Here is a 22,293-nt window from a genome sequence, read left to right as displayed (position 1 = left end):
AGAGCTTCAAAAGACTGTATTTGGAAACCCTTCACAAATAATCTCGTATAAAGGAGCAGCATTTACTTCTAGAGAATTTGCTGATTACTGCGCAAAAGAGGGCATTAATCATCATTTTATAACGACAGGATTACCAAGAGCAAATGGCCAAGTCGAACGAATTAATCAAACAATTATTGCAATTCTTTCTAAATTGTCCTTGGAAAACCCTGCTCAATGGTACAAGCACACGAATAAACTGCAACAAGCCATTAACTCAACGTATCAAAGAAGCATAGATAAAACTCCATTTGAATTACTTTTTGGAACGAAGATGAAGGTTGCAGGACTTGAAAAGCTGAAAGAAATGATTGAAGTTGAATTTCAAGCCAGTTTTGAAGCCCAAAGAGAAGATATGAGAAAACATGCGAAGGAACAAATTGTTAAAATTCAGGAAGAAAACAAGAAGACATACAATTTACGAAGGAAAAAACCGAAACCTTGCGAAGTTAACAATTTGGTCGCCATCAAAAGAACGCAATTTGGACCTCACCTAAAACTTAAACCGAAGTACCTAGGCCCGTACAGAATAACGAAGGTGAAAGGAGGAAATACGTTTGATGTCATCAAAGAAGGAACTCACGAAGGACCAAACTGCACATCAACATGAGCAGAATTCCTTAAACCATGGAACAGCTTTTCGGAATGTTAATTAAAAATAATATATAAATAAAAGAAGCGAAGAAGTGTAAAAAATAGAAGAAAAGAACACAGACTTTTTGTAACCAACTGTCCATACTTTCAATTTAAAGACGAAAAACGAATACCAAAAGAAGACGAAAAAGATGAGAGAAAACACAAATGACGAAAGAAGGACGAAGCAAATGATAAAAGACGAAACGCACGACGACGAAGATTTTTTTTAAAGACGAAGACGACATTTTTTTAAAGACGAAGACGATATTTTTTTAAAGACGAAGACGACATTTTTTTAAAGACGAAGACGATATTTTTTTAAAGACGAAGACGATATTTTTTAAAGACGAAGACGATATTTTGGAAGACGAAGACGATATTTTTTAAGATGAAGACGAATTTTTTTCAAAGACGAGGACGAAGAAAAATTTTAAAGACGAGATATTTTTAAAGACGAACAATTTTTAAAGACGGACAGTTTTCATTTGCAGACGAACATTTTTGTGAAGACGAAAAATTTTAAGACGAGCAAATCAAAGACTGAACTTTTGAAGACGAAAAACTTTTGCAACCAATTTAATTTTAGTTTAATTGTTGTTTTGTTTTTGTTTTTTTTTTTTTGCTTACTATATTTTCAGGTTCGCCTGGAGGTCCAGTCGAGTGCAGGACGGCCGAACTTGTGGTGCCGACTCTGGTACACCCTGGTACGCTTGCATAGCCCTTCATACATTTTAGCTTTCTTGTATGTAAAACTCGCCAAGAGATGACGACGTAGAGTCCGGCGACAAAACGAACAGCGCCAAGGGCGGTAAAACTTTTTGATTAGTGAATAACTTGGAGGAGACGAAAGACGTAAGACGTGGTGTAAAGACGAGCAGCAAGACGGCTGCATTTCTGCATTGTAATCATTTTTGTAAATATTAGTTATGTGTAATTTAGTTATCATTAAATGTTTAGTAGCTAAAATTATGTCATCAATGATTGGTTTTATAAGTGAATACCAGCATTTTCATAGTTATTACCAGTAGCTCGGCGTCCCACATATATATATATATATATATATATATATATATATATATATATATATATATATATATATATATATATATATATATATATATATATATATATATATATATATATATATATATATATATACTTTATTTTTGCTATTAGGTCTATAAATCTCAGAAAATGCAGTACAAAGCTCTCAAAAAAGGTTATTACCCCCTCTCTTTTTTGTTTTAGATTATTTTCAATTAATTCTTTAAGTAGTAACAGAAGATTTAATATTTCAGTCTGGTCAAGGTTATCTTCTTAGCAGATAATTGGATGTTTGCTTCCGAGATATTTAGGCAGCTGTCTTTGACAGCTCATTTTCTTTAATTTGTTTTGATAAAAAAGCGTGGTTTTTCGTCCGATCTTCTGCTAGATCGATAACAAACTTAATGGAATATTTTAGAGTATGATATTTAATACATATAGTTTTTCAATAAAAATACATTTTACTCGGTTTAAATTTATTTCAAAAAACAAACCTAATGTTTTAGCAGGTATGTTTTTGACAACTCATTATGTACATTTCATTTTATTTCATGTTTTTAAGGTGTTTTGAAGATATATGGATTTGTGCTTACATTTAAATGCGAAGTCACCTTTAGAAAGTTAATGAGATTTAAGTGGAAAGGCATTCATAGTTTGTTATTGTTTAATTGCTTTCTTTCTTCCCAGCACAGTTCGTCGACATATGATGCAGTGAGAAGCAAAGGGAGGTAAGTGGACATTTTCAAGTTTTGAGTAAAGCGAGTTTAAAGATAACATCCTAGGCAGGCTTTCATTGATTTTTTTTTCTAAATCATGCTGCACAACAGCAACTGTCAGGACTACTTGTACCATCTCTTGCCCCAAGACAGAGGAGAGGTTTACCTACCATGTGTACTGGTTATCTCCAAATTTTTAATTTTGCCACTTACATCCCTTTGCTTTTCACTGCCTCATGTCCGCATCATTTTCAGTACAGAACCATCCATCGCAAGATGCTCTTGTGTCCTAATAAGGGCAACAACGGCTTTATTGGGATACAATCTACTTTCCCATGTTATCAAATCATCAGAAGAAATGACTGTACAGGAAATTTTCTTTCTGAATTGATTAACTACATAAATTAGGCTTTTCAAAAACAATACATAACAATTTCATACTAGTAAACTGTAGTATAAACCAAAAAAAAAAACTCTAAAATAAGATCAGATAGTCTCCACGTGATGTATGTTCACTATTTTGGGTGTGCGTTGTTACCTGTTGATAAAAAACTGTTTTTGATAAAATTTTATCATCAGTCAAACTTTCTGAAGACTATGAAGTCATTATCTATCGAAATATTTTATATTGCATCAAAAATTGTGGATGGTTTTATTGGGTAAGATGGCCTTATTTGGCGCACCCGCGTATGTTGGTTTTAAGCTGAGGTTTCACATAAATTGCCTACGCGGAGGCGAAAATATTTCCGCACTCATTAACCTTTTATGTCCTTCAAAAGATTTTTTTTTCTGCCCAAAAGAAAGTTGATTCTGAAATTTTAAATTAAATCGAGCAATAGATATAATCACCGTTCAAAGTTTAACGAAAATCTTACTCTAAACTGAATTTAAGCTTTGTGCTACCGAGTCAAATACCACTAGACGTGTTTGGAGACCATGATTAATAAATATATTCTTCAAACGTTACACACGGTCATTTTTCTCTGATCAGGAACACTCTTATCGCGTGCAAAATTGAAAATAGTAAATGCTTAGAATCTAGTATCCTTATAGGTATAATAGCCAATGATCAAGTAACGCTTCTGACGTCATCAACAATAAAATTCGCGCCATGGCATGATGATTTGGTAGTATGTTTTGGTAATGTTTAATATGCAGGGAAGTTTAATAATGTTTAATATGCATTATTGTGACAAGGCTGAACTGTATCCGGTAACTTATCTGTTTTACTGGTAAAACTGTCATTTCAGGGGAATGAAGAAACGAAAACGTGTCAATAATGAACGCTATCTACTGGAGTTTAGGGTTCATCCGCTGGGAGATTGGATTAAAGTTTCAACTATCAAAATATCACCATACAGGCAATTGCTTCGTTCAAATGTAGAAGCAATTTTCAAGTGTGATATCTTAACGAGCAATTTTCTAGTTTTTTGAGTAATCTTTCAAAATAAAAACAATGCAAGCGCTTGAAAATGCTATATGCAATCCCGCTACATCTTAGGACAAGTACAATTTTCTCAATGTTTGAAAAAAAGAAAAATAACTTTCTTTTGCTACGTGACTTTATCCTTCGTTTTCTCTTCTGTAAACATATGTTTTGTTTACAGTAATCGCAGCTGTCATCATGTTAACATCTGCTGTAAATTTGTTACTCTCAAGCGCAATCCGATTGAGAAAGGTCTTGATATGCTGGGCCGAAATGAAAAGGGATCTGACACCGATTTCCGCCTCCATAAAATTTCTCGTTCTCCTTGGGATAGTGAAATACCGCCATCGGCCCTAACTCTTCATTAGGGAAGGTGGAACAAGCACTTCGGAATGTTACGCTCTCGGAGGGAATTGCGAGATGCTTAAAGTAGCATTAGGTCGTATTTCACAAGGAACGGCTGAGTGACCCAGATGCTGCCACATTCGCGAAGAATGAAGATTTAGAACGTTGATGTTAAAGAATATAAGAGAGTTATCTCTTGTTACATGACAGTTAAAATTGCAGTTGTTTTTTGCTAAATCTGAAATGAAATAGTTGCTAAAGGTTACTATATATAGCATGGACCAATCTTAGTTAGAAAGTATTTCGTGCCTGTATCAATGTGTTGGGAAAAGGATCATTTTTACAATATTCTTTTTCAATGGGTATATTTTTTTTACATCTGTTGGCATTTGGAATACAATTTCAAACTATAATTTTTCAAAAATAAATATTAACTAGTTAATTTCAATTCGCTACAAATGCAATTCGCCAAGATGCATTTCTTTCTATGATCCTTTCTGAGTTTAAAAAAAAAAAAAAACTAAACATGATTTAGCATAAATCAATTGGCCGTCATCATAAATATATAATCATTAAGTTCATTAGTAAATATTATACTTCTTTTAGTATATATAAATTCTACACGTTTTAGATGTTAAAAAATACACTCGTGTTTCTTTAAAAAAATGTTCCAGTAAAATTCTAAAAATGCTTTGATTTTTGACAAAATAAAATAAGTCATTTTTTCCCGCGAACGATCTCAACTTATTATTACTTCCTTTTACAAAAAAAAAAAAGGAAGTATTGTATTTGCGAAAAAAAATGTCACTCAAAAATCGACCTTAATTTCCATTTTGCTCACCCAGAATGAATGTTGAGTTTTTTTTTCGACTCGACCACACGAGGATAAGTGCCTAAGAACGTATAGACACGCGAAATATCCATTTTGACTATTCCCAAGTTAATTACAACGAGTTTTCTCGTGACGTCTGTATGTACGTATGTATGTGCAGATGTGTGGATGTGCGTATGTATGTCGCATAACCCAAGAATATGGTATGTCCTAGAAAGTTGAAATTTGTTACGTAGACTCCTAGGGGGGTCTAGTTGTGCACCTTCTCTTTTGGTTGCATTCGGGTGTTTCTAAAGGGTTCTTTTGCCCGTTTTTTTTGGGGGGGGGGGGAATTATTGTTAATTTCGATGTAAACTCAAGTGGTGTTACAATTTGGCGGACATTTGGTAATTTATCGCCAGTCTTTTGGTCGTTAAGTTTTGTCGCCAACTTGGCGACGAATTCGGCATTTTTTTTTAAAATCTGGTTTCAATTTGGCCACTGTTGGCGATATTTAGAGAGTAAACTATTGAATTTACAATTAAAATTGCCAGTAATGGGAAAATGACATTAAATTGGAGTAAAAGAAAGTCATATGATGCACACATTAGCTCGTTTTTTTTTTATTTATTTGCTTTTTTGCAGTATTCCTTTTGAAAATTAAATAATAGCCTTTAAATCAGTAATATGATAGCGCTAAAACGTGTTCGAAATTTTATTACTTTTCAACATTTTGCACTTTTTTTTTAAATCTGTATTTCTACAGACACAAAACCAGATATCGTCCCACACTAGCGTGTTTCAAAAATTGAAATGGTCTTCACTGTTTATATGAGACACACTTCAAAAAAAAAAAAAAAAAATAAACAATATTTTAAATAACAAGCTATATCTCTGCCTTTAACTGCACCTGCGAATTTAGGAACTGCAAAAAATTACATACTTTATTTTATTTAAATCCGGTTAAATCTTTTACCGCATGTCTTTACATCCTCTAACTCACAACTTTGAATTGAAAAAGGGGTTCTTGGAAACCCCGAAATACGATTATTCAGCAGTTTATTTGTGCTAAACAACTTTTGATATTTTCTGTTATTCCTGTTACTTTCTTGTGCTGTTCAGTTTGTAAATAAAATAGTTGCACTCCGTGTTGTCTTACTAGTAGTCCGTCCTCTTTGCAAAGCGATAACACCCCTCGTTCCTCACATATCTGTGGGACGCGACAACAACAAGAGCATCGGATCAATCTGAAAAATACTTGAATTAATTTTATACTTCCAAAGCAAACTGATACAGAAGAAAATGGTGAAGCTCGGCAAGTTCAAAATGATAAACTTTTCATATGTTAGGTTAACGCCGAAACTGTTACTGCCACTACAGTCTAATTAATTATTAGACAATTGTCTAAATTAATTATTAGACATATAAAAGGTGTCTAATAATTATTTTTTTTTGCAACGGAATTTTCTTTTTTAGTTTTTGGTACTTTTACTTGACTGTACCGTTACGAATAAGAAAATTCACTTCCGGAATTAACATGGAAGTCTTACGAAAATCCATACAATGATTGTATATAGTAAGTTAAGTAATTTTTAATTTACAGCTTGTTTCCACTTGCTCACGATGCGGGAAGATCAAAAATCTTATTTTGTTTTTTCAATTTGTTGGATTTCCTCTAAAGCTTGAATTTTTACTAAAGAATGTGAGCTGAAGCTTATCCTTTTATGAAAAAAATTACCGGACGATTGACCTAGATGTCAAAAAATAAGAAAAAATGTCAACTTTTGAAAGTGTCTGGATATTTCTGGCATTTCTACAGTAACAGACATATATTTACTTCACATAACACCTCATAAAATCTCGTAAAATGTTGCATTACTGTTTCATTGCAAGGAAACTATGAGGCTCAAGGACTCTACTAACATATAATACAGTTAAAATTTGGATATTTTAATAAAAAAATATTTAAATTAACTGTTTTGTTCAGTAACGGATATATTTCATAACATACGCGCATAATTGAGCCAAAAGTATTATTTAAATCTTGTTTCTGACGATCTTAAATATTTAGCTGTATTATATGCAACTAAAGTATTTAAAAAATGTCAAGTCAACCCCTACGTAGTTCAAGTTTTCCCTCCGTGTATGGAAACCATATTGATATTGCTTTAAAATTTTGAGATGTATTTTTATAAAAGCATTGTCCAACAATGACCGTGATCCATAGTAAATTTCCAGTTTAAGACTCACCTACATTTCAGCATAAAATTAGTTAACAACAATTATAGTTCTCTTTCTATTTACGATGAAAAATCGGAGCAAATTTTATCGGATGCAGAAAAATCTAAAATTTCTATAAATATTCAATTTAATTTGTCCGAGCATTTTTTTTTGTCCTCATATTAAAGGATTTATGCAAAAACGCTGAAAATCGGAATAAACTAATATTTAACTGTTAGTCAATTTGATTATAGAATATTGCATTATCATCGGGTCTGAGGCCGCGTGCGAAATTTATAAAGAATCCGATTACAGGAATTGGGTGAAAATTTAGTTGCAAGATTTAAACAAGATAAATATTGTAAACTCATAGTAGAAATTGAAAAAGCATAGTCCGTGTTCTCCATAAAATTCAAACAATGAAGCAAGGAAATAATACATTTAGGGTATATACACGTTGTTTTGTGTAACAAATTATGTATCCATTAAAATGCAATTTCTCATTTGGATACATAGAGTTTACTCAATATAATATCAGGGCTGTGGAGTCAGAGGGAAAACGGCCGACTCCGACTCTTTCATCTCAAAATCAGTTCGATTCCAACCCTAACTCTGACTCCGCAGGCACTGGCAGAGTTTCTGGCTTTAAGGGAAAAATGAGCGACTAAGACCCTTGGAATCTTTAACCTTCAACTCCCGACTCCGAATCAGACTCTTCTTCGCCAAAATCAGTCCGCGTCCGACTCCGCATCCCTGTTTAATATCCACTTTGAAAGAATTCAAAGAATCTCAATAAATCATTTAGAATTCAAGAAAACATATTGATCTAATGAGGAAGTGAAACAGTTTTTTTACATTAAATGTCACTTGTATATACAACAGTTATTGCAGAAAGGCTTTTCCCGATACGGCTGTATATGTACATTTTTGCACTTAGCGCTTTTTGATGGATGCCTTGCCATTTAGTTGGATGGTGGACATCTGAGAGCTCAGATTAATGCTGAGATTTTGTTCCGAGTCCTGAAGGGTGCTCGAAATCATGATGAATGGTCGAAACTTTCGGGAGAGATGACAGAAAATTCTGCTATCCCTGGAGTGCTTTCTATACCAAGAGTTATATTTCGTTGGAAGTCACTTGTCAACGAAGTGCCGCCGGATCTTTCTTCACGATTTTATCAGAAATTTGCTGCAGGGCGTAACTAACAGGTTGTACTGTTATTTAACGTCATAAATGGGTTTAGAAAGCAAAATGAAAATTTTATATCTTTAGACATCAAATTCAACTACGAATCTGGTATTACTTATTTTTAGTTTCAAATAGCACCCTATCATTGTGTTTCTTTGCCAAGTAACAATTCAAAAAGCCACACGCCAATATAAAACATTTTCTATGAGGTTATTTAGCGTTATGCATTTTACTCGGAGCCTCTTTAACTGGTGAACTGCCAACTCTCAAGTACAATGGACATTGTGGTAACATTGTAAATTTGTCATTTAAAATCTGTAAAAAAGAGTTCAAAGAAAAACTACTGTTTCTAATTATTATTCTTAAACATACGTCTAATTATTATTTTTAAACATATGTGATATGAGTGTTTGAACTGGAATTAGAGAATTTTAATTGTATAATATTATTCTCAATGTTTTGCGTTCTTATTGAATTGATTATTCATGTTGTTTATTGACTAATGTTGTTGATGCAAATTAACCTTTTTCTAATACCTTTACTTTTTGTGGCAACAGTGTGTTTTCAATACATAAAACTGCCGGTGTTGTTGCGGTCAGGACTTGTTTGTTTTTCTTGACACGCGTGTGTAACCTTAACAATGGTTTGAGCTTTTTTTAATAAATATAGTTCTTATTTTAATCTTATGTTGTTTCTCGCCCTTTAGTTCAGTTGAAGTATGTTGAAGTGAGAATTTCGGACATTGGTGAAATGTCCTGTACCTGCAACTAAAAGTTAAATAAGTTTAGATTTAACAATGAGACTAAAATATTTTGAATGCTTCGGTGAATTTTAATTTGTTTATAAATTTATGCCTTTTCCAGTGAAGACAAAGTCACGAACAATCTTTTTTCTTTTGTTTCGAGGGACATTTATGGCTGATACGAAAAAAATTATTAACCAAGCTGCTTACGAACACCTAAATAAAATATGTGTCGAATAGGTTAATGTACTGAGAATTCATTTATAATAACTGATCATATTTAAAAAACAGTGATACAATATTTCTCAAAAGCTTTTACTGCGTAAAAATCTTTGAAATGTTTATTACAAATGGCACTTTTCCATTCTAAAAGTTAGAATGGTTGTTCTTCCGTTTATATTGGTACCATTTTAAGCCAGTTTTTTAAACATTCTGAATACCTTATACATTCTTAGTTAGAAATATCGCTTGCTAATTGAATTAATGCTAATTCTAATAGCGCAGCATACATTTTTAAATCTACTAATTCAATCCCCCCCCCTCCTTTTTTTGTTACTTATTACGAAAAGCTACATTTATTCAAGTGCTTCTTGAGAGAACTTTCGATTTTTTTTTTAATTTTAGAAATGAGTTTACTAATTATCAGAATATCTATCTATTTTTCGAATTTAATTAGATTCTTTAAAAGTAAGCCCTTTTTTATTAAGCTCCTTATGAGTTAATGAAAGAAAAAGCATCTAGAGTTCCTCTTCATTATTTGTTTTTTATTCGCTACTTCGTCAAGTGGTTGAATAAATTTAATAATAAATTTCGTTTTAAGTTTCAATTAATTACTGCATGTTTTGCAGGAAAAACATACGGACTAATCGAAGGCTTTTTATATTGAAAAAAAAATTCAGGTTTGAAAATAATTTAAAACAATTGACTTTTTATGTTTCTTGGATTGTAAGTAATTATTTTTCATGCTCATGTTTTTCTTTTAGCTGATTAAAGTTTATCAGAAATATGTTATATATATATATATATATATATATATATATAAACACATATATAGAGAAAATTTAGTGATGGTGTCGGAGCAGTAAATGTAATAATGATATTAATAAAACGCTATGACGTAGAAAAGTGCTGGGTCATAGAATTTCATAACTAATTTTTATTTTTTTTTTAGCTAAGGCTATACAAGATCAAATTCTATAGTTTGCAGATTCAAACAATGCTGAAGTAACACTGTTAAACAAATACCTGCGTAATATTTTTGCAATAAATTCAACAAACTGGTGTCGCTCCAGTTTCGCCCACACAAAAATAAAATCCCTCCCTCCCCCTGTTTTTAAGTTTAAACACATACCTTTTGATTAGCAAAGGGGGAATAAAATTTGAAATGCCGGAGAAACTGGTGATAAACCGAAAAAAATGCATTTGAAGTTAATTTAAGCGCTCAGTAGGTGGGGAATATTCCGATACTTGATATTTTAGCCCAATTGCCAAATTTTGGGCTGGTATCTTTTCGTTTTCGTACGATCAGCAACCTGTATGAAGTCTGTAAATTCTATTTTGCAGCTATTGGAAAATAATACTGCTAGACCAAGAGGTAATATTAAGAAATTGGTGAATTATTTTGAACAAAACTCCTTACACTGAGACTTCCGTAAAATAAATACATTACTCTACTAAAGAAAAAAATGATATGTGCAAGGAAATTCGAAATCTTTTTTTTCTTTTATACCTTTGTTCAGCTCTGCATAGAACCAAATAAAATGAATCGGTATCAACATAGTATTATTGCTACTGAATAAAGCTTTCGATATGCATGCAATTCTCTAAGTTTAATACACGTTACAAACGAAAGTCTGAATGTGTATTTAACAACTAGATGTTTTTCTGATACACAAAAAACGGTAATTTTCATTTTGAAATGTGTACATCTCAGATTTACTCGCCAGAAACAGGTTTAAGATTGTTGTAAACATATCGCCTCGAGTTATTAGTGCCCAAAAAGTATATGTTATTACGCGACACGTATCAATTGCCGTTTATTAATTTAATTTTACATCTCTGATCCAATAACGCGCTATATTAAGTTTCGTAATTATCAGCAGTTAACTAAACTAGTTAATATCGTGTGGTTAATAATTTTAACTTCAATGATGGTAAAGCACGTGATCAAAGTTGTTATTCTTCACATAATGAGAGACATCATTTATAGTAAAGGAACCCCTTAAAAGTGTTTCAAATTGTAGCATTTACTCTAGAAGAATTTCGTATCTAATTATTCTAAAGTAATATCATTATTTTCTATGTAGATTTACAAACTGGTATCATGAAATTAATTGTTTATTTGTCTTATAATGTGAAATACTAGTGCAAAACCAATACTAATGCAAATAACAAAATACTACAACCACCATACACTAATAATAGACTAATAATATCTCTTATTATTAGTGTATGGCAACCACTGCATTATTTAAAACCGTGAAACAAAATAAATTGATTTGATGTAATCTTGAATCTGATTTTTTTTTTTTTTTTTTTTTGTAACTCTAACGTATTTTTCATATTATTTTAAGAACAAGGTTTTATAAAACTTTTCATGAAAGGGGCTGAATATGGTATAAATAATGTTTAACATTTTCGTCTAATTAACTATTTTTCGTCGTATGTCAAAACAAAACATTTTCCTATGAACGTAAATCTCATGCTCTAAACAAATGATACATTTCATAATAAGGGACATTAGGGTGCTCGAAAACACTTTTTTTTTCTAATCAATTTCTAATAGCGCGGAAAACTTGCGCATTGGCTTCCTAATAACAGGAAAAATAATTTTAAAAACTATAAATAATTTTTTAAATCGCGCAAGAGCCCTCAAATTGTGAAAAAATAGAAAAAATTGGCAACTTTTAAAGACGTATATTTTTTCAGAAAATAATTTGCATCATTGCTTATAGTATAAAAATACAATTTGTAGCTATCGAAATGTATAGAAAAAAATTTGTGGGCGCTTTGTTGATCATTGAAATGCAAATTAAGTAATGAAAGCTTGAATCTAACGGGACGTATTACTGGGGGCACATTTCAGACTTTTATTATTGTCCTGTAGCCTAATTCTCGAATCTGCTGTTTGTAGTCCATTATCATCGCCACATCATATTCTCTGGATGACAAAAGAACTAGTTTTTACGAATGACGGAATCAAGGATTTCTTTCAATGTTATTCGGTGAATGTCTTGTTGTTTGAATGACTTTTAGTATATGCTTTGGACCGTCTCTCATGGTGTAATGCATTTTAATATCAAACCAAACAGGAGCGTATGTTTTTACTATAATTTCTCCAGTGCCTGCATTAAGCTTGTTGAACTAGTTTGAGAAACACAGAGTCCTAATACCCAGTTATCACAGTTAACCGTAAGGAATAACTGAGGGGTGTGGGATTCTTAACAGCTAATTCTGGATGACTTGTTGAATTTTTTCTGTGTTCGAGGTATGAAAATTTCAACGAAAAGGTGAAATTTCTGTGTCATACTCTATCAGTAGAGAGATGTGTAAACTTGTGACAAAGACTGGTGGAAACGTTTGCGGACATGAAAACCCAGATGGTTTTATTAAGAAGACAACATTCAAATGAAGATATTTGATGAAAATTTTGATAATCAGAATTTAAAAATCTTCCACAAAAAAAAACCACACACACAAATTGGGTCGGCGGTGGAGGGGAGAACTCGACTTGCTGCTACCTCTACGTGGTGAGTCCTGAGTCATTTTAACATAATGGAAAAATAAGTAAAGCATTAAAACAGATGTTTATGATTTATTGAAAGCCAAAGTCCTGCCATAACTTGAATGTTTGATAACATATTTAATCGGTAGAGAGATGAGCAAAACTTGTGACAGAGGCCAAAGGAAAATGTAAGCGTGAAAACCGAGAAAGTTTTCATAGTAAATAACAATCAGATCAAGAACATTTAATTGGAATTCAGAATTTAAAGAACTTAAGCACAATGAATCACATTCAAATTGGTTGGTTTATTGGGTAATGTAGTGAGTGGGATTCAATTTGCAGCCACCACCGCATGATTAGTGCCGTCATTTAAAGGGGTCGGGGGTTTTTCATTGCCTCCCCCCAGCTTTGAGAAAAAATGTATTTACATTTGGGTGGGCTTGATTTTTGCTGTTTATCGGTGAAACTTCATTGAATTTGCATTTTTTGATCACCCCCCCCCCCGGCGGAAAATTTGAAATGAAGGACCTACACGTGGTGAGTCCTGAGTCATTTCAGCACAAGAAAAATGCATTTAAAACATTAAAACGGATGTTTGATAGCATATTTTTGTAGCTTAATGTCAGCTTAAAAATTTTTGAAATAATATAATGTTTACTTTAAAAATGATATTTTAAGGCTTTCTGCGCGAAATCAAACAGTCGACAATTCGTTCCAAGTTTTTTTTATACATTATGGTAACTACAACATGCATTTTTTATATTATCAGAAATAAATTATTTTATGAAAAAAATATGTCTTTAAAAATTGCCGATTTTTTCAATTTTTTTCTCAACTTGAGGGCTCTTGCGCGATTTCAAAAATTATTCATACATTTTTTTATTATTTTTCCCATTATTAGGATAATAATGCACAAGTTCTCCACTCTATTAGAATCTGATTACAAAAAAAAGTGTTTTTCGACCCACCCTAATGGATGTACTTTAAACTTCTACGACTGTAATCATTTTTTAATACTAATTATGATATTCCTTCTTCTTCCTAATTTTCCAAACGAAGTTAATTGCAAGGCGTACACTGTACAATTTATAGATTGTTTAAGAATTTTTTAACTCCTGTATTGGCTTTAAAAATTTTTAAATTTTGCAAAACGTTATGTTTTTAACGCAAAAACTTAATGCTTTTTGTTTTTCTCTCTTTTTTTTTGCATTCTAATTCGGAACTGAGAAATGAGTTCAACCTAATATTTCGACGCAAAACACACTATTACAAAAACATTAATCAGAGATACCTATGTTGTTTGTTAATCGGCTTAACTTAAAATAAATAAAACGAAGAGCCGTGTTCTTCTGTTTTTTAAACTAGAAAAAATTTTGCATTCCCTGTCTTACACTTTCTAAATCTTCGAACTATTTTAGGAACAAAGAAAAAATGGTTAAAAAGCGAGTTCACGTGGAATTAAGCATAAACAGACCAGCGATACTTTTATTTTCTAAAATAAAACAACAAGTCTGTCCAGAACTCGTCTGATTGAAATAGACCGGGATCTGAAGGGGATTGAGCATACATGGAAAGGCTGACGCGATATTATTTCTGATTATTGTTACAGGCATGATGGTGATTATGAAACCACATGTCGTCGCCCCCCTGGGTGGTCGACAACCCCGGGGGAGGGGAAAAGCAGTGGGGGGAGCCGTTTACTAAAACACTCATAACTCGCGAACTATTTGAGATAAAACACTGAAAAAAGTGGCAATCGACGCAACAAAACAAGGGCTTTATAAAAGCTAAATATGGTTATGGACCTATCTTTGTTGGTTTCTGAGTAAAATTCCATTTTTCGCAAACAAGCAAAATTTTTGAATAAAATGCGCAAAACAAGCTTTCTTTGACCAAAATAAATTCCAAATCGAAATTGTTTGATTTTTTTTTCAAATAAAGTCCTAAATATCATTATTCAGTTTGTTAAAACTATTTAAGTACTGTTAACACGTTGAAAAACAAAATGACAGTAGCAAGCTCGAACACGATTTGCAGTATAGTTCAGAATCTGAAGGGGGGTTTTGAGCATGCATGGAGACCTGACGCAAAATTATTTCTGATTAATGTCACAGGCATTATAGTGATTATGAAACCTTATGGCGTCGCCCCCCTGGGTGGTCGACATCCCCGGCGGAGAGGGGAAAGCAGTGGGGCGAGCCGTTTGCTAAAACACTCATAACTCGCGAACTATTTGAAATAAAACACTGAAAATAGTGGCAATCGATGCACCAAAACAAGGACTTCATAAAAGCTAAATATGACTATGATCATATCTTTGTTAGTTTCTGAGTAAAATTCAATTTTCCACAAACAAGCAAAAATTTTGAATAAAATACGCATTTTTTTTTTTTTTTTTTTTTTCAAATTATCAAAGTTATTTAACTGTTTAGGGAACCAATAAAATCTGAGATATCATTATCCAGTTTGTTTAAAATTATTTAATTATTATCAAAGCGTTGAAAAGTGAAATAAAAGCAAGCTCAAAAAGCATTTAAGGTAATTCACAAAAAAAAGCGGAATATACCTCGGAAGACTCGACAAAAACCAAAGAAAATTTTGTGGCTCTCCTGTTTTGACGGTTTTATTTCATAATATTATCAAAACAATGTCCCAGTTAAGTAATTACTTAATTATTTAACCTTGAACGCATTATAGTTGCTTAGTATGAGTCACAATTGCACTTTAAAAAAAATTAAAACATGCAAGTTTGCAAGTACGAAGTATCTTGGAAGAAATCTATCTGGAGAAACTATCAGGATAACCCTTTTGCAGATTTTACACCTGAGTTATGAAACATAGTGAGCGAGGCTATTGCCACATAAGCAGCATCAAAATTTCAGTGGAACGTTAAAGGAAATGTGAATAGTCTCTTATCCAGAGAAGCCCTGCAATGGCAATGTCTTCAATAGCGACTGCAAAACAGCAAAAGAAAACCAAAAAAACATTTAACCTGGGAAACGTTAGCTCAAAAATGATGTTAGTACATCTAAAAATCATTTCCATACAATAAGCCCAATGCAAGGTTAGGTTCATCAGAATGGTTCACTGAAGCAAAGCGATAGGTCCGATTTCGTGAATGTAATTGAAAATGATACTTCTTGCAACAAAACTCTAGAAGTACCCTATTTTAAGAACAAAGTTCAAGTTATCGATGGAATGACTGGTCCATAATGTCCCAAACACTACTTTCAAATGCAGCAAAGATTTTGCAGGTCTCCAAATAAAAAATAATAAAATTTTCTCTCCAATAGTCAAACTACACGAGTGGACCTTAAACACGATCGGTACATCTCATTGTCGTTTTCATAACTTGAAAACCAGAAGTTCAGGAAAGTCTCCTTCGCTTATAAAAAAAAATCACTAGGTACCAAACCAGTGGTTTCGTGTCATAGCCATTCCTGAAAATAAAAAGAACCTTTAAAAGTACATTTCAGAGTATGTAATATGTAACATATCCGTTCCTGCATCCAATCAGCTTCTGGTGTCTGGTAACTCTGAAAACGAAAATGAATATCATTTAAAATCTGAGACCCAAGTAACAGAATCTATCTTCCTGCATATGATTCAGTGCAGAATAGGAGAAAAAGTAACTAATAGTTTATAGATCAGAAACTAATGAATTCTTATTGGCAATCTTTGTTAAAGGACAGAGGTTGCCATTTCATGTGCTGGTGTTGTGGAAAAGAAAAGAGCTTTAGGATGGCATCTACCTTCAGGAGCACTTACGGGAAAAAATATCTAAAATTTTACAAACTTTTGATGCATTTTCCGACTGCGATTCAACAAGTAAAATAGGAACAAAAAAGTATGCTTTCTCTTTACCAAAAAAGTCGGAAACTGTTTTTTGTACACTAGAGTTATCATTAAAACAATATCTGAGTGCTTCAGAATTTCAACTGTTAGAAGCTGTTTTATAAAAAAAATTGTCAAGAAAATAGGTATTTTTTGCGAATGCAACCATTACACACAATAATTTCTTGTCATTTCCATCAGAAATAAATATAATATCAGCTCTCTACCATGCTCTTGCAATTCTTTCCAACATGTGCTAAGATGTATTGCTCAACTGTACTATTGAATTAATTCGCCTGTACCTTAGCAGTGCCTTTAGATGTAACCAAGTTTGGGTTTCACTTGAATGAAAATAAAACAATAAAATCCCACACCTTATGATGCAGCCAGTGTTACCAGAGAGTTTAATTCCACCCTGCGCAGGCAAGAACTGTAAATAATCTTGTAAATGTTTATTAATAATTCATCTTGTTGTAAATACTGTGCTATTAAAGCTAAAGCAAAGCCCATAAACTACAAAATACTCGGAAGGGAACGATTCAACAGAACAATTACAAGTCAACAAAAAAGAGTATGATCCAGCTTTCAGAATTTCTGATATATTTTATGCTTTATGTATGCATATTGATATTCTGCAATTTTTTTTTAATACGCATTATTTTACTAATTTTATTTAATTAGTTCTTTTAGAACTCTAGTGTATAATTTTATATTTATATTCGTTTCCATAAAAGCTCAAAGATGCTTCTCATTTTTTATATTTATTTAGAACATATTATTTCTTGTATCATTGTCCTTTGTTGGGTAAATTATAAAAAACAATGTCCGCAAAACAATACCCGCAATATTCTTTTGTGCAAATTGAAAATATAAATTAATAGAAATAAATAAAAATTATATTTGAATTGAAACTACTGTGGGCCTGGTGTCCTAGTTCCTCTCAAATTTAAAGCAGTATATAACAAAATTAAAGCCATAATTGAATACTTTGCAATTAGAATAAGTTTGTAAACTGAAGAATGAATAGTTCGTCATAAGGGTAATAAGGCTATTTTTTTCTCCTTAGCATACTGCCGTTTTATTCAATGCGCTAACTTAGGCAGTGCTAGCATTTTCTATTTCGCTTTTTAACTTTCACGTTGGTAATAATTAAGTAGTTTTAAAGAAACTGAATGATGAAGTTACAGATTTTATTGATTCCCTAAACGGTTAAGTAATTTTAAAAAAGAACTTAACTTTGGAAAATAAGCTTTTCGTATTTTATTCAAAATTTTTGCATGGCTGCTAAAAAAGGAATTTTACTTATAAACCAACAAAGATAGAACTATATATATATATAAACATATTTAGGTTTTTCAAGCCCTTGTTCTGTTGCATCTTTTGCCACATTTTTAGTGCTTTACCTCTACGGTTCGCGAGTTATGAGTGTTTTAGTAAACGGCGTCCCCCTACTGCTTTCCCCCTCCCCCGGGGATGTCGACCACCGAGGGGGGGACGACGACATGTGTTTTCATAATCACTATAGTGCCTGTAACAATAATCAAAAATAATTTTTCGTCAGGTCTTCCATGCATGCTCAAAACCCCTCTTCAGATCCTGAACTATACTACGAATAGTGTTCGAGCTTGCTACTGTCATTTTGTTTTTCAACGCGTTAACTTAATATACGCGTTAACTTAAATAGTTTTAACAAACTAAATAATGATATTTAGGACTTTATTTGAAAAAAAAATCAAACAATTTTGATTTCGAATTTATTTTGGTCAAAAAAAGTGTTTTGCGCCTTTTATTCAAAAATTTTGCTTGTTTGCGAAAAATGGAATTTTACTCAGAAACCAACAAAGATAGGTCCATAATCATATTTAGCTTTTATGAAGCCCTTGTTTTGTTGCGTCGATTGCCACTTTTTTCAGTGTTTTATCTCAAATAGTTCGCGCGTTATGAGTGTTTTAGCAAACGGTTCCCCCCACTGCTTTCCCCCTCCCCCGGGGTTGTCGACCACCCAGGGGGCGACGACATGTGGTTTCATAATCACCATCGTGCCTGTAACAATAATCAGAAATAATATTGCGTCAGCCTTTCCATGTATGCTCAACCCCCTTCAGATCCTGGACTAAAAGTCTGTTAAGCCGATTTATAGACCGAAAGAAAACAAATGGGTTACCAGAAAGAAGGTTTTAATTTTGGAGAATTTCTTTTGCAGTGAAAAAAATAAACCAATTTTTGCCGTCTGCTTGATAATGATTTATTATTGACCACGGCTATCACGTGGCTGATGTCGCCAAAGGACATTTTTCTTTAGTCATTTTGTCATTTTAGGGTCATTTTGGAAAATTTTCTTGGCAACAATTTGTTCTTGTCCAAATCAAACAAGGCATATTTCTTTGCTTACACCGAACCCATCTTTACTGTGAACGGAGTACATGTTACTAATAAAATGCGAAATGAATGTCTAGTTTTATGTAAACTAGTTTCTGTATTACTCGAAAATGTTATTCACTGAAGTTGGTTCTTATCACTACTATAAGTTTCAAAAGAGGAGAGAAAATATTTAGGCTACATACAAACTAAAAGTTTAGTACCAAATAAAGTGATTTACTTACACAAATAAACATATCAACCAACTTTGGCAACATTTTTTTTTTTTTTTTTTTTGAAATTTTCGATTATTTTGTATGCAGTTTAAATTAAATTATTTTGTCTATATCGTTTTATAAGTTTTGTCAAGAATAAGTTTCCACGTTAAAAAAATCTTGGTAGCACCTTTTCCTTCAGAAACGAAAGAAAATTATTGTTCTGAGATTAAATTCAACTTACCACTTTCTTTAATTAAACAAATTCTTTTTTACTTTTTTTCTTTTTATGCGGAAATTCCAGTACTTATCTTTTCAATATCTGACCAGCTGTTACCAGCATATCATTCTCTAATTTATCTCTGAAGACCATGAGTGGCTTGTTTTTGTCATAAACATGTAATAAACATGTTTTCTTTTCTTTCTCTTTTTTTAAATTTCTTTCGTGAAAAATCTATTCTTACATGAATTTTCCCAGGATCATCAGGTGTGATGTTATCGACTATCATTATAAAATTTACTTTCTTTACCTAGTACTAAATTTTTATAAACCTGCTTTAACAAATTTTCGCAAGCAAAATAACCGAGTGAATAATTTACCCATAAAATTGAACATTATATATATATATATATATATATATATATATATATATATATATATATATATATATATATGTATGTATATATTAGGTATACTTTTAGAAATACATTATTGTACGTTTTCAACTTATTGATGCTTGTAGTTTGAATGCGTGATCTGTAGTTACAAATTTATATACTTGTTTTTTTCTAACGGCAGATAACGAACAGTTGCAGCAAAAAACAAGTAAAAAGATAAAAGAACACAGAAAGCAAAAAAAAAAAAAAGCTGAAACAGAGTTTATTAATCTAACAAATAGTTTTCTCTCAGTAGCGCCAGGCGAGAAAAGTCTTGCTCATAGCAGGACTGAAGAAGATGTGAGGAGTTTATCATCTTTCCGTAGCTACACAGAGTGCATGTCGGAGAGGAAATAATTTTGTATCTACGAAGACGATTTCGTAGGTAGTCATGTCCGGTGTCAAGGTGGAATGCAAATTAGATAACTAAACATAGAGCAAATTGGAAAAGTATTTTTTTTATTACTTTTTCTTAATTTTTTACAAAAAAATACTTTTTTATTTCCTAGAGCGAACATTTGATTACCTTTATTATTGCACATTGTTGTTAGGATACGTATTAAGCTAACATTATTCACGTTCACCTGACAGGTACATCTCCATTCTTTATTTCTTCTGAGCATCATTCATTTTATTTTGTTTTACATAGGTAATAATTATGTAAGCTAAAACAGGTTTATATATCAATAGCTTTCAAATATTTGGAAAAATCCGATAGATCCGGAAAGATCTCAAAAAAGCCAAAGTACATGAAAGAAAATTTAAACAAACTCCAAAGTCCTGATATAAAGTATTATTTTGGAGTATTCTCATGTGGGTGGGAGATGTGCCTTCGTAAAACAGCTTGCTGTTGGATGAAGGAATAAATATTTTTAGTGGTGAAATATTCACATTGTAATTTCCAAATGCCATTTAAGCATTATTAGTATATTTTATATATTTAAATATATTTGTTTTATTCTGAATGATTATTACTTTGTACTTTCTTTTGCATAGTAAAGGAAGTATTGTATTCACGAAAAAAAATTCTCACAAATTTTTACTACACAAAAGCATAAGACAAAGTTGGCAATTTTTGGCCCAAAGTAGCTGCTTATGTTTATTGGCTTCACGACTTTCAAAAATGCATTAATACCCTTTTGCATTATACTAATAAAATCATAACTTGTTCCATTAATAAATGATCTTCAATAGATTTTTTTTTAAATAAATGACATTATAAACACCTTTGTATATTCTGATGCAGTAACTAACGCAATTGATATGCGTAGTTTGATTTTCATCTTAAAAATGTTACATAAGATGATTACACGCATTTTAAAATATTACTCTCACAAAAATTTAACTGAAGGGCTTGTTTCTAAAAATATTCATAAAAGAAATATTGGAAATACTCATACAGAAATCATTATTGGGTACAAATAGTTTCCCATCGATTAAGCCGATACGAAGGTACTTATTGGACTTCTTAGGATTTTTTTTATTTTCTATTTCTTTGATTGAGTTTCTAAAACATTCTGTTATATAAAACTTACTGAATTAATATCATCTCAAAGTAAACTATTTGTTACAAATTTTATAATGAGACGCATGCGTTTTTTTAGATAGCAATGATAAATAATGCCTAAACTCGTGAAGTATTTTGAGTGTATATTTGGTTGCTGATGAAATTTAAATTTCTCAAAATTATTTATTTCCTAATGTCAAATTACTTCCTAATAACTCTAAATACTTACTTCTTCGGTTACTTGTTTAACATGTATCCTTTACTTCTACGAACAATTTATTCCGTTGCATAAAATACACACATTTGCTGATTGGGTAAACCCTGTTTAAGTCATTTCATTTAGCAATTAACAAGGAACAAGGGATCAGTATTACAAAAATAGAAATAAAAGCTTGCTTTACATTTAAAAGAATCAACTATCATCGTTACTGATTACAAAAGACAGTACCTTATGATACACGTATAAATCATGGGTATGCTGCTTTTTTTTTTAATGCAATCTAGAACATCCTTTTTGTGCAATGAGGAGTCATTGAAAGGACCAAATTTTCTTTGCTGTTTAATGTCTACTTTAGTTTCTAAAATCCTTCATACGAAATGATCAAAAGATTTAATGTGTCATTGGGCCAAGCAAACTTACGAAAACAATAATTTTATCTTACTGTAAAACTATTAAAACTATGAGAACGACGGACACTTACATTTTAAAATTTACATTAAAATATGTTTACTATAATTATAAGGACTGATTTTTTTTCGTTTTTTTTTTGTACAATGCGGAATTTTTCTTAAACTATTAAACCTTTAAGACTTATTTATAATATCAATACGGA

This window comes from Uloborus diversus, chromosome 1 (assembly GCF_026930045.1).
Source record: "Uloborus diversus isolate 005 chromosome 1, Udiv.v.3.1, whole genome shotgun sequence".
NCBI lineage: Eukaryota > Metazoa > Arthropoda > Arachnida > Araneae > Uloboridae > Uloborus > Uloborus diversus.
Note: the sequence above shows the minus strand (reverse complement) of the source record.